Source organism: Otolemur garnettii, unplaced genomic scaffold (genome assembly GCF_000181295.1).
Source record: "Otolemur garnettii isolate 467f Iridium unplaced genomic scaffold, OtoGar3 scaffold00070, whole genome shotgun sequence".
Classification (NCBI taxonomy): domain Eukaryota; kingdom Metazoa; phylum Chordata; class Mammalia; order Primates; family Galagidae; genus Otolemur; species Otolemur garnettii.
The window spans coordinates 9,448,554-9,460,845 of record NW_003852465.1 but is presented as its reverse complement, the minus strand read 5'-3'; the positions used below and the strand labels follow the sequence as shown (position 1 = coordinate 9,460,845).

At 43.3% G+C, this 12,292-nt stretch overlaps 1 pseudogene; it reads left to right on the top strand.

Annotated features, from left to right (window-relative positions):
- Positions 1-10,587: 10,587 nt before the first annotated feature.
- LOC105887337 lies at positions 10,588-11,181 on the top strand (annotated as a pseudogene).
- The last annotated feature ends 1,111 nt before the right edge of the window (positions 11,182-12,292 follow it).

The window sequence follows — 12,292 nt, the reverse complement described above, 5'->3', positions numbered from 1 at the left end:
GACCAGCTACAACAACAATGACAACCGCAACCAACAACAACACAATAGCCAGGTGTGGTGGGCACCTATAGTCCAAACAACTTGGGAGGCTGAGGCAGGAGAATCGCTTAAGCCTAAGAGTATGAGGTTACTGTGAGCTGTGACATTATGACACTCTACCCAGGGTGACAGCTTGAGACTCTGTCTCAAAAAAAAAAAAGAATCCACAGAAAGAGAGGTTTACCGTGATCACTATGGTGATAGAATAAGACAAGTGTCATCCCTAGGGCTTAGTTATTAAAGTACCAAAGGATGTCCTTGTAAAACAATATTTAGGCTCTACCATACATCATAGGTATGTAGTAGACTCTATGATGTCATGTAGGTTTGTGTAAGTACACTTTATGATGTTTAAACAATGACAAAATTGCCCCTGTAGGCCTATATATATGTGGAAGTCAAAGGACATAGACCCCCAAGTCTATATAACTGGTGAGGCTCCAGTAGGCTAAATTGCTGACAAAGTTACTTCATCTCTTTCAGGAAAACCATTACATACTCATCTCAGAATGCAAATTTTCAGTTTTGTTAGAAAGTAGCTATCAAGTTCTGAAGGGTTAGAACTATGTTTGATAACATGTTTCCATTACAAATGCTTCTTATCAGGGATACCCTATTTTTCCAAATGGGTGGGCCAACCATAATCTGCTCTAAAATTCTGCTTTCTGCCAGTCCCAAAGCATTTTCTGATTACATGCTTTAAAACAAAGTTTGCAACAGTGGTGAATGCAGGCTTATGTATATAAATGTGTTTGCAAATGGGTTTAGATCCTTGTGTGGAAAAGGTCTGAAGTCTCCTAAATAGAAAAACCTTCAAGGGAATCAGAACTGACTTAAGAGTTTGGAAAATGGTAACAGGGCTTAGTAATCTTATAATCAAATATGGCCAAGACCCTATTTTAACACTTCCCTACTTCCAGATTAATTTTGTTTCTGTCACTGTTTTCACCTTTGAAACTCCCTCCATTCAGCAAAATCAGTTCCATTTAGGAGAACAATTATGCTGTGACTTCTGTTCCTGATACTCCCCTGTGTGCCATGTTAGAAAAGTTTTAGTATAGGAGAACAATTATGCTGTGACTTCTGTTCCTGATACTCCCCTGTGTGCCATGTTAGAAAAGTTTTAGTTTTCAGCCCTGCGGCTAAGAGATGGAACTGTATAATGACATAAATTAGGCCTCTCTGCTAAAGCCCCCACGTTTTCCTAATGGATCACCAATGTAATAAATGCCAGTTCATTTAGGTCTGAGGGCTCCTCAACACTGACCATTGTCTCGCAAAAGGTCACTTTAGTCTCTTTTCAGATAAGCAGACTGCATGTGAACGCTACCTTGGCGCCAGGGACTTTCCAGAGCACACAGTCGGGTCATCACCTACCACACCGACACTTTCCCGGGTGTTGTAACCGCGCGGAGCATCCAGCAGATGGCGCCGCAGCTGAATTTTCGCGAGCTGTCCTCCACGCCTGGGGAAGAGTCTGGAATAAACAGGAAGGGGAGGTTTTTTTTTTTTTTTTTAAGTATATTAATTTTCAACACATATTGCCCCGTTTGTCGTGTCAGAGGCCCCTGGTCTCTTTTACTTGGGTAAATTGAAATTCATTTGATATGTTTAAAAAAAATTTGACTACGCAATCCCAAATACATGTGTGGGTTTTGTTGTTTAGGGTTTCCTCTCTTTCGGAAAACGCCGTAAGTATGTTTTCCAATGGCAGTGGGCGTTCAGTACCCAAGAGTTCAGAAACTACAGAAGGCAGCACCGGGTGAAGCGGTGAAGCACGAAGGCTTCCAAACAGCAGGGCGTGGCAGGGACAGGCTCGCGGGATCTCGGCGGAAACGGCCTTGGTGGCGGGGCCGGGTGGCGGCCCGACCAGCGCCGCCTGCCGGTCAAGAGGGACAAAGACCCTGGAGCCCATTCAAGGCTCCCGCGCTGCTTAGACCCGCACGTTTCAAGCCCCCGCTATAGTGTCTGCGCGTTTGCACCCTAACCAGGGACACCGGAGGTGTGGGCGCCACCAGGGCCGCCTTTTTGTCGGGAAGAGAGACCCAGAGGCCTGTTACTGTTTGAGTAGGTGATCTTTCAAAGGGTTTAACGGTTTTTAATGCTTCCCAAAGGTAAAAACAGTGGATTTGATTTTTACAGTACCGTTGTTCAAGGCAATCCTAAGGGAGAACGAAAAATAGAACCTGATAGGGTCCCGCTTTCATTTATTCTATCCTGCTGTTAAAGGGGTTTACAAAATATTAAGAAGCATTTTCAGAGGCAAATTGGGCAAGGGGTTGAGTTTCAAGGTGGTTGTATTTATTTCCGCCTGTGGCTCCTCATTTTTTATTCCAGGATTATTGCGCTGCCAGTTCCCTCCTCCTCTCCCCACTTCCTTTTTCTTTTCACTCATTTGACAGGAGCCTCTGCAATCATCTGCTTAGAACACGTCACTGTCCTCCACTGGGAGAGAACTGTGGTACCACCTTTCTCCCCCTATGGCTGAAGCCCACAGAAGATGATGGGTTGCGCTTCTGCTCTTGAGCCAGCCCCGTTCTGAAACCGTTACCTGCAAGATGATGCCAAAATGCAGCTTCCTGCTTCCCTCTTCCCTCTGCAACATTGCCAGAGCTTTATGTTGTCCTTTGCTAAGCAGAGGCTTTCTCCTACGGAGCCCTGTCCTTCCCGTTATCCACATGATTCAGTAATAACTTTTTGGTCCCTTCGCTTGCGGAGATTCATTGCTTTATGTGTTAAGAATTGTGCATCTCCGGTTTTCTTCTGGTAAGGAAGTGAAGGTCCCTAACTGGACCATTTCACTTGGTCTGGAAGTCATGCTGTTTATCAGGTCCCTGGACATGAAGATTCCTATATCCCATCAGGGCATAACTACACGCATAAATTATGGGCTCTCATTCAAAACCGAACCCTGTCTTTTGCCCGCAGCACTATCAACTCTGTAATAAGGAACCCAACTGGAAAAAAGGACTTCTTGAGGCCCTAGAAGTGAAAGGTTGGACACCCCCTCCCCAAGTCCTTTAAGCGACCACTTGTAACGCTAACAATCTGGATCCAACCAGATAAACACAGATAGCTCAGTGTTTGCATGACAGACAAGTGCAATGGCTATATAGTAACACAGGGGATGGGATTCAGAAAGATGCCTGACATTTGTTTATCAGCAGAGAAATGGAAGTAAAGGGAATGTGTCCCTAAGTGTTACTGTGTATACAAGTGTCAATGGTAAATAATCCAAATTCTGTAAAATAATTTACACAGGTTTATTTGGAGCCAAATATGTGTGACCACGGCCTGGAGAGCCATGCCCAAGAAGCCTTAAGCAAGTAGTCTCCTCATATTGCAGTGGGGTTACAGTTTGGTTTTATACATCTCAGGGACACAGGAATTACATGTAAAGTTATAAAACAATACATGGAAGGCATACATTGGTTTGGCTCAAAAAGGCAGGACATCTTGAAGCAGGGGATTACAGGTTCTAAGTGGATTTAAAGATTCTTTGATGTGATTGATTAAAGAAATGAAGCCTTGTCTAAAGGCTTGGGATGTTTTAAATTAAGATAAGGAAGTCTGTTAATCATCGTGAAGCCACTGAACATATAACTGGACATATACCCAGACTCAAGTGGCCTGTTGAATAAACTGATGACCTGAGGTATGGTTTATGCTTTGCCTTGCATAGTTGTAGGCCTATGAATGAATTACAAAGGATAGCTCCACGAAGGGAGGAGGGAATGACAAGGCAAGTCTGACCTCCCTTCTCAGCTTTAAAGTATTTCTGGGGTCTCGTTGGCCAAGAGAGGGTCCATTTTGTCACCTGAGGGGGTTTAAGATTTCACTTTAGTTCACGACCTTCAGGGAGAGGATATGTGAGCAGGGCAGCTGATAACAGTATGCACAAGTGTACATTTTCCTATGTCCTCCTGGCTGGAGAACCAAGTGTACCAAACTAATCTCAGGGACCCAGCTTTGAACCCTGCTGCTGCAGTCCCCAGAGGGATTCTGCTCAGACAAAGCAAAAAACGGCTGCTCTAACGGTGGGGGGAGGAGTAGCAACTTTCTCTTTGTTCTTCCTTGGAAACTAGGCCCTCTCTCAAGTCTCAGACACCAGCTGCCTTCACCTCTTGTGGGAGGGCAAAATAAATTAATCACTGATAATGATTTGCACAGCATAGTTTTGGAGTCCTGACCTCTGACTGTGAAATGCAGGGTCAAACTATTTTTAGGATTTTAATATGCTGTAAGTTTTCATTCTGGATTTCCAGGCAAAAAATTTCAGAAATGAGCTCTGCTTTATCTAAATAAAATAAAATAAAATAATCACTCCATAAAGAAATGGTGGAATGTTCTAAATTGTACTTAACTCAGTAATTACATGTCATATGCTTAGATCTCTTCTTTACAGCAGTATGATTGATTTAGTAAGCAGATTTCTTTGTCAGCTGAGAAATCCCTTCAGCAGTAAAAGAGGGAGCTTTCACAGAAACCTCGTCTTTCTACGTTGTAAGTAATATTTCTCTTATAAGAATGGTTTAACATAACCCCTTTAAATAACATTCCAAATTGTCTAGCTCTGATTTAAGTGGAGGACTAAGACAAAGGGCACTTTGGCTTATGTAGCAGGAATAGTCATGCCACTCCCCAAGCACTCGGTGCATCTGCTGCCTGGAATGATTCTTAAACCAAAGTCCCCACGAGGCTTGACAGCTGAAGTGACCTTTTATGTCCAGTTGGAATTTCATGTTGGGCCAGCTGGAATGACTTTACACACAAACAGAAAATGAGTTCTATGGGTCAGAGAAAGCTTACTGGGCTGAGAAGGACTAAGTGGACATTTTGGAAATACTATAGACTATTTCCGGAGAATTTGCCCCCAAAATACAGTAGTTTCAGTCCCTTCCCAGGGTATCCTCACGCCCTTTAAGACAGTTCCTACTCTTTGGATTTCATCTGCCCCTAAATATCAGCTCATATTGTGTCTAGAACAAGGGAATATCTTCATTTTACTGCAAAAACAAGCCTTAGTAGCGTGGAGTGCAGTTCCTCCTAGGCTGCTCTACCTCTGTCTGGCCTCTCTCTGGTTCTCTAAGGAGGAAATGAAAGCAACTTCAGCCAGGAAATCAGCCCCACATGCATGCATTAGTGTTTAAGAGAGAGATGATCAAGTTCTACAATTGAAGCCCAGGAAAGCTTCTAAATTCTGAAGCTAAATACAGAACATCTAAGCAGGTGTTTAAGATTTATACATGCCTTTGAAATTAACAGAAAATGTTTATAAACTAGCCATGGCATGTCTATCACAATACTGCCCTGTGTTTATGTTATTATCTGCTACTCAGAGAGTGTATAACAGAATGCCTTTCATGACAGGTTTACAATTCTCTCCAGTGTTAGCTCATTAAGGAACTTCAATTTGAAAGTTGTAAGCACTTTGAGGGCAAGAGTCCTGTTTTGCACTTCTTTAATATTTTGTACAGAACCTAGCAGGGTCTTAGACATGCAGTGGGCACTCAGGGAATACTTGCTTAGAAAAAAATTATAAGGCAGAGGACCAAGGAATGGCTGTGCTCTGAGATTAGACCTGTCTTTATTGTTACTGCTGAGGAAACTGGGTAGTGATACATCATAGACAGAAAATGGAAGTGAGGGTGTTGCAATTTCTCTGAATGATGCTAGGAGCTGACGTTCTGACATAATAGAAAATATACTAAGTACTTTTTATACATCATCCCATTAAACCTTACTGTGCCCCACAGACTAAGTAATGCTATTATTATTGCCCTTATTTTATTTTATTTTGATTATTATTTTTTTTTTTTTTCACCAGGGCTGGGTTTGAACCCACCACCTGCAGTATATGGGGCCGGCACCCTACTCTTTGAGCCACAGGTGCCACCCATTTTATTTTATTTTGAGACAGTCTCACTATGTCACCCTCAGTAGAGTGCCATGGCATCATAGCTCACAGCAACCTCAAACTCTTGGGCTTAAGTGATTCTCTTGCCCCAGCCTTCCAAGTAGTTGGGACTACAGGCATCCACCATAACGCCTGACTATTTTTTTGTTGCAGTTGTCATTGTTGTTTAGCTGGCCCAGGCCAGGTTCTAACCCGCCACCCTCAGTGTATGTGGCTGGTGCCATAATCACTGTGCTACAGGCACTGAGCCTATTGCCCTTATTTTAATAGGACAACACATTAAGAGGGTCACAAAACTAGTAAATAGCCACGTCAGGACTTGAATCTAGCTATCAACCAGTCTCCAATGTTTTTAAGGCACAATCTTGCACAGGCTATCTAATGATGACATTTATGGCTCCATTTATTAACCACCCATCTTTGAGCCTTGCAATATAATATTTGAAGTGGGAGGGGGAGGGTAAAAGGTAAGCACAGCACGATTCATAACTTAATTCATAACTTAAGGTCTCAGTAACCTGAGTTTGATATTTTTTCCTACACATTATTTTGTTTAATCCTCATAGTGTCCTATGAAGAATGTTGTTACTGTTATTACATATATAAGGAATAAATGTCTGGAGAACACATGGGTTCAAAAAAGATAAATGCTAAAATATTCAGAGGCAGAGTGGTAACAAATCTACTGATTCCATCGTGGCTGGGCCAGGCCTCTCAGCTGGGCTCACGGTGCTGGTGTGGGCACTTACTACCTTCTCTTCCTTTCTCACATGCTGTTGGTAACACTCCAGTCAGCTGTCAAGTTTGTGCCTGTCTCTGCTTGCCCCATAAATAAAAATATGATTAAATGTTGACTTGCTATGCCATTAAGCCATTTTAAAATCACAGACAAGGAAGGTAAAGAGAAAACAGTATGGAAAGAGAAAAAAGGGGACAGCACCCGTAGCTCAGTGGGTAGGATGCTGGCCACATACACTGGACTGGTGGGTTTGAAACTGGCCCAGGCCATCTAGACAATAACGATATCTGCAACAAAAAAATAGCCGGTGTTGTGGTGGGCATCTGTACTACCAGCTACTCGGGAGGCTGAGGCAAGAAAATCACTTAAGCCCAAGAGTTTGAGGTCGCCATGAGCTGTGATACCATGGCACTCTACCAAGGGTGACAGAATGAGACTCTGTCTCAAAAGAAAAAAAAGAGAGAGAGAGAGAAAAGGTATGGAATTGTATGTAACGGTTAAAAAGAATGAATTAGATCTAAGCATACGGCCATGAAATGCTCTCCACAAGGCATAGAAAGTTAAAATAATAAAAGCAGGTTGGGAACAAAAAGTATAGCATGGCATGGTTTATGTTTTGAAAAGTCACACAAAACAATATACGTACTGATAGGCACACACACATCTATGCAAACACAGGTGGGAAACAGTTATACCCTAAGTTCTTAATAGTGGTTTTTTTTTTCTTCTGGGGAGACAGTTGGGTTCGACTGAGGTGAGCAGTATTAGCAGACTTTTCCTTTGTCTTTTTTCAAGATTATTTACTCATATAATGGCTATGTAAAGATAAAAAAGAATAAAGAGAAGAAAAGAAACAAGTGATGCTGTTAGAAAATAAAAGCTTAGCAACGTGAGGTAAAGCAAGGTAAGTGATACAAATATAGCAAGCTACAATCTCCTGTCTCATTCATGCCCATAAAAGACCAACCGATTAGGTGAAAGTCCTCATGCTGACATTATTAATAATTTACTGATTTCTTAAATTTAATGTCTCCTGTCTCTGCCAGAAGTACAGTTCTTTGTTCACTGGACTTAGAATCAGATGACCTGTTCCAGGCCCGACACTATTTTTCTGTAATCTTAGGCTAATTTCTCCAGGTCTTAGTTTCCTTAACTGCAGAGAGGAGAGAAGAGTAACATACTTGACATGGTGCTGTGAGGATTACAGGAGATAATGCAGAGAAAAGAACATCAAAACCAGGCAGACTGAGACATGTAAACTACAAATAGTGTTAAGCTCATTCTCTTCCCATTCTTTCCCTCTTACTTCACAGAATTATTTTTTATCATATTTTTAAGATGTCTGAAGGTCCCACATTGAGGGAGGGTAAAATTAATAAGCCATTAGTTTTCAGCATAATATTTGCTGATAATGGATAGGCCTCTGTTATTTGGGACTTTAGATAATGCAGATGCTTGATTTTTAAGCTTCAATAACCTACATTCATGCATTTATTTTAAAGAATATGCTTACTTGATTCAATGTCATAAAATATATATCTTCTGCTTTTGATACAAGAGCTAAAATATCCAAATCAAAGAAACCATTTAAAGGATAAGCCAAAAATGTAATTAATTTTTTTTGTATCTTAAAATGTGTTTATTTGTGGTCCTAATAAAATTTCAGGCTGTCCTGAAATTTCAAGAATCCAATTATATATACCCTTATAATAAAAAGTATTGCAGAAAAAATAAGAGAAACACGAAGGCCACCAACATAATTAAACACAAAAAAGAAATATGAACAAATCCACAAACATCAGTTGCATGCACACAATACCATGTCCAAGCCAGAGATGATGCAACTGTTTTCGATTACAGTCTTACCTCTGAAATAGAGCCAAGTTCTCCTCTGCTTTTGCTGGATGTGCATGTATTTTAAAAGCACAGAGAACTGGAGAGTGCTGGTGAAGTAAATAAGAATCCAGTCGGTTTGGGTTCAGAAAGGATCCATTTGAAGGAACTAATTTCAAGCACACAAAGCACACATCTCTCCTGAGCTCCTCCACCCCATTAAACTGGGCTGTCATTTTAGAGCTGGGAGCCCATTGTTCACTTTCTTCTACTCTAATTAGATTTGACAGATTGCTCTTTCTGGCTAGACTGGCTGTTGCCAAGAACAGAGAAAAGATGAGGCTGCCCTTGTCATCATGCCCTTGGGACCAGTGACCCCCATCTTTGCCACAGATCATTGATATGCATCCTTAGCAGCTTCAAATCTGTCCTCCACCCACTTCCCTATAAGCTCCTGGCATCTCAGCACCCCAGAGTTTTCTTACTTTCAATACTGTGAGATTCAAAGCCTAGGTTGGCTATGGAAGTGGAGTAAGTAGTGCTCTAATTATAACGCTGTGACCCTTGTTTTTTTTTTTTTTTTTTTTGCAGGCCCAGGGAAAAAAAGAGACTAGCTTCCCAGCTTTCCCTCAGGAGTCGAGAAATAATTGATTGCTTAATAAAACACTGCCAGGAAGGACCACATGTCTGAAGCAAATCCCTGGCCCTGATGCCCTCAGTTTCCATTATCTGCAAAATGTCATCAATGATTCTCGAAGCTCTACCATGTCAAACACATGCGGGTTTTATGCTGGTATAATGGTATTATGTAAGGGTTAGATAATAAGATGGTAGAGATGAGCTTGGTGCCCATAGCTCAGTGGCTAGGGTGCCAGCCACATCCACTGGGGCTGGCGGGTTCGAACCTAGCCCAGGCCTGCCAAACAACAATGACAACTACCAAAAAAAAAAAAAAAAAAAATAGCTGGGTATTGTGGCAGGTACCTGTAGTTCCAGTTACTTGGGAGGCAAGAGAATCGCTTAAGCCCAAGGGTTTGAGGTTGCTGTCAGCTGTGATGCCACGGCACTCTACCAAGGGTGACATAGTGAGACTCTGTCTAAAAAAATTTTTTTTTAAAATTAACAATACAATAAAGATGGTAGAGATGGAAGTGATCTCAGAAATCATCTAGTCAATACCTCACTTTGAACAATAAATAGCCTGCTAATCAGTCATTAATAATGAATCATTATTGATCTCTCTCCAGTTATCCTATGCTTGGCAGTAAAGCAACTCTGTTGGTCAGGAAAGCAACTTTCTTTCTCTGAAAAAGAAATTCTCCTAGTGACTATACCGGTATTTTCAGAAATGCTTCCCTTTATTCATAGTTCAATGACCTTGTAATAGAACCTGAGTTAACAAATGCCACTCAACTGTCATAGGGACAAAGTATGGAACTCAGCAGGTTGGAAGGCTGGGCCCTTCTTTCATATAGGAGTAGCCCTGTCCCTGACCCAGCTCTGGCCAAGCCTTGAGAGCTATAAGCAGGAGTGATGGTTGCAGCCATCATTGTTGTTTAGTGGGCCCGGGCTGGATTTAAGTGCCACCTTAGCCACTTGAGCCACAGGCGCCAAGCCAGGTTTAAAGCATTTTAGAAAAAATAGATGGATGCTGTGGCTCATGCTTGGAATCCTAGTACTTTGGGAAGCTGGGGCAGGAGGATAGTTTGAATCCAGGAGTTCAACACCAGCCCAAGCAAGAGTTAGACCCCATCTCTACTAAAAGTAGAAAAATTTGCTGGGCATACTCATTCATGTCTGTAGTCACAGCTACTCAGGAGGCTGAAGCAGGAGGATTATTTGAGCCCAGGAGTTTGAGGCTGCTGTGAGCTAGGATGATGCCACTGCATTCTAGCATGGGCAACGAAAAGAGACCTTATCTCAAAAAAGGGGTGTGTGGCTTGATGCCTGTAGCTCAGCACTAGGGTGCCAGCCACGTACACCAGAGCTGGTGAGTTGGAACCCAGCCTGGGCCTACCAAACAACAATGACAACTATAACCAAAAAATAGCCGTAAGTCATGGGTCATAGTGCAGACTTGGCCAAGTCCAAAAACCACACCACACACAACCAGTCCCAAAAGTGGCATAGAAATGGCATCAAGAAACCTTGATCACAAAGATATGTATCTCTTAAGGAGGTAGATTCCAAGTCCTGAGGAACATGCGCTTTGCCAAGAAGCACAACAAGAAGGGCCTGAAGAAGATGCAGGCCAACAATGCCAAGGCTGTGAGTACACGTGCTAAAGCTATCAAGGCCCTTGTAAAGCCCAAGGAGGTTAAGACCAAGATTCCAAAGGGTGCCAGCTGTAAACTCAGTCGACTTGCCTACATTGCCCACCCCAAGCGTGCTCATGCACGCATTGCCAAGGGTCTCAGGCTCTGCCGGCCAAAGGCCAAAGCCAAGGATCAAATGAAGGCCCAATCTGCTGATTCATCTGCAGCTTCAGCTTCAGTTCCAGCTCAGGCTCCCAAAGGTGCCCAGGACCCCACAAAGGCTCCAGAGTAGAGGCATCTGTCTGCCATGAGGACAAAAGGACTGGTGTGACCTCTAGGCTGCTGTCTGTATGGGGCTGGGGTCCTCCTGTGCTATTTGTACAAATAAACCTGAGGCAAGATTTGTTAAAAAAAAAAAATAGCTAGGTGTTTTGGCAGGTGCCTGTAGTCTCAGCTACTTGGGAGGCTGAAGCAAGAGAATAGCGTTTGAGGTTGCTGTAAGCTGTGACACCAAGGTACTCTACCCAGGGCAACAGCTTGAGACTCTGTCTCCAAAAAAAAAAAAAAGTGGGGGTGTGGAGTAGGGGTGGGGTGTGGAAGTGGGAAGAGGAAGAGAAATAGACTGACAATGAGAAAAATAGCCAGAGGGGCAGGAGGAGAATAGAAAAAAGAACACTTTCTGGAAATCTGTCAAGAAGAAACAAGGGGAGCTGGGCACAGCAGCTCATGCCTATAATCCTAGTACTCTGGGCGGCCAAGGTGGGTGGATTGCTCAAGCTCATGAATTTGAGACCACCCTGTCTCTAAAAAAATAAATAAATAAATAAATAACTGGGTGTTGTGGCAGGCGCCTTGTAGTCCCAGCTACTGGAGAGGCTAAGACAAGAGGATCACCTGAGCCCAAGAGTTTGAAGTTGCTGTGAGCCTTGACACTACAACTACCAAGGACACTCTACCAAGGGTGACAAAGTGAGATTCTGTCTCAAAAAAAAAGTGTGGGGGGGGCACCTGTGGCTCAGTGAGTAGGATGCTGGCTCCATGCACCGAGGGTGGTGGGCTCAAACCCGGCCCCAGCCAAACTGCAACAAAAAAATAGCCAGGTGTTGTGGCGGCGCCTGTCGTCCCAGTGATACCGGAAAAGTGGCGCCCCCGCCAGCTCAGCCGAGCAGGGCTTGGGAACCTGCCACCCGTCTTGGTGGCAGCAGCCGGCAGAGGAACCAGCAGATTGGAGCAAGTGGTGGGGAGCTTCCCTCCCCCACCAAAGGCTCCAGTAGAGCGGCGCTAGAGGACCTGCCGGCTCTGCCTTGGTGGCAGCTGGCACAAAAACCAACAGGCTGGAGCAAAAGGGAGAGCTTCCCTCCCCCAACAGAGGCTCCAGTAGCCAAAAGAACCGAACACGTGCGGGAAAAGACACTGGCTACGTGCTGTCTCCTCACGTGGACTTCTGATTCCTCCAGTGCATCCTTGATTGGTCAGTTTTCAAAACCTATTTACGATTAGTCTATTTTC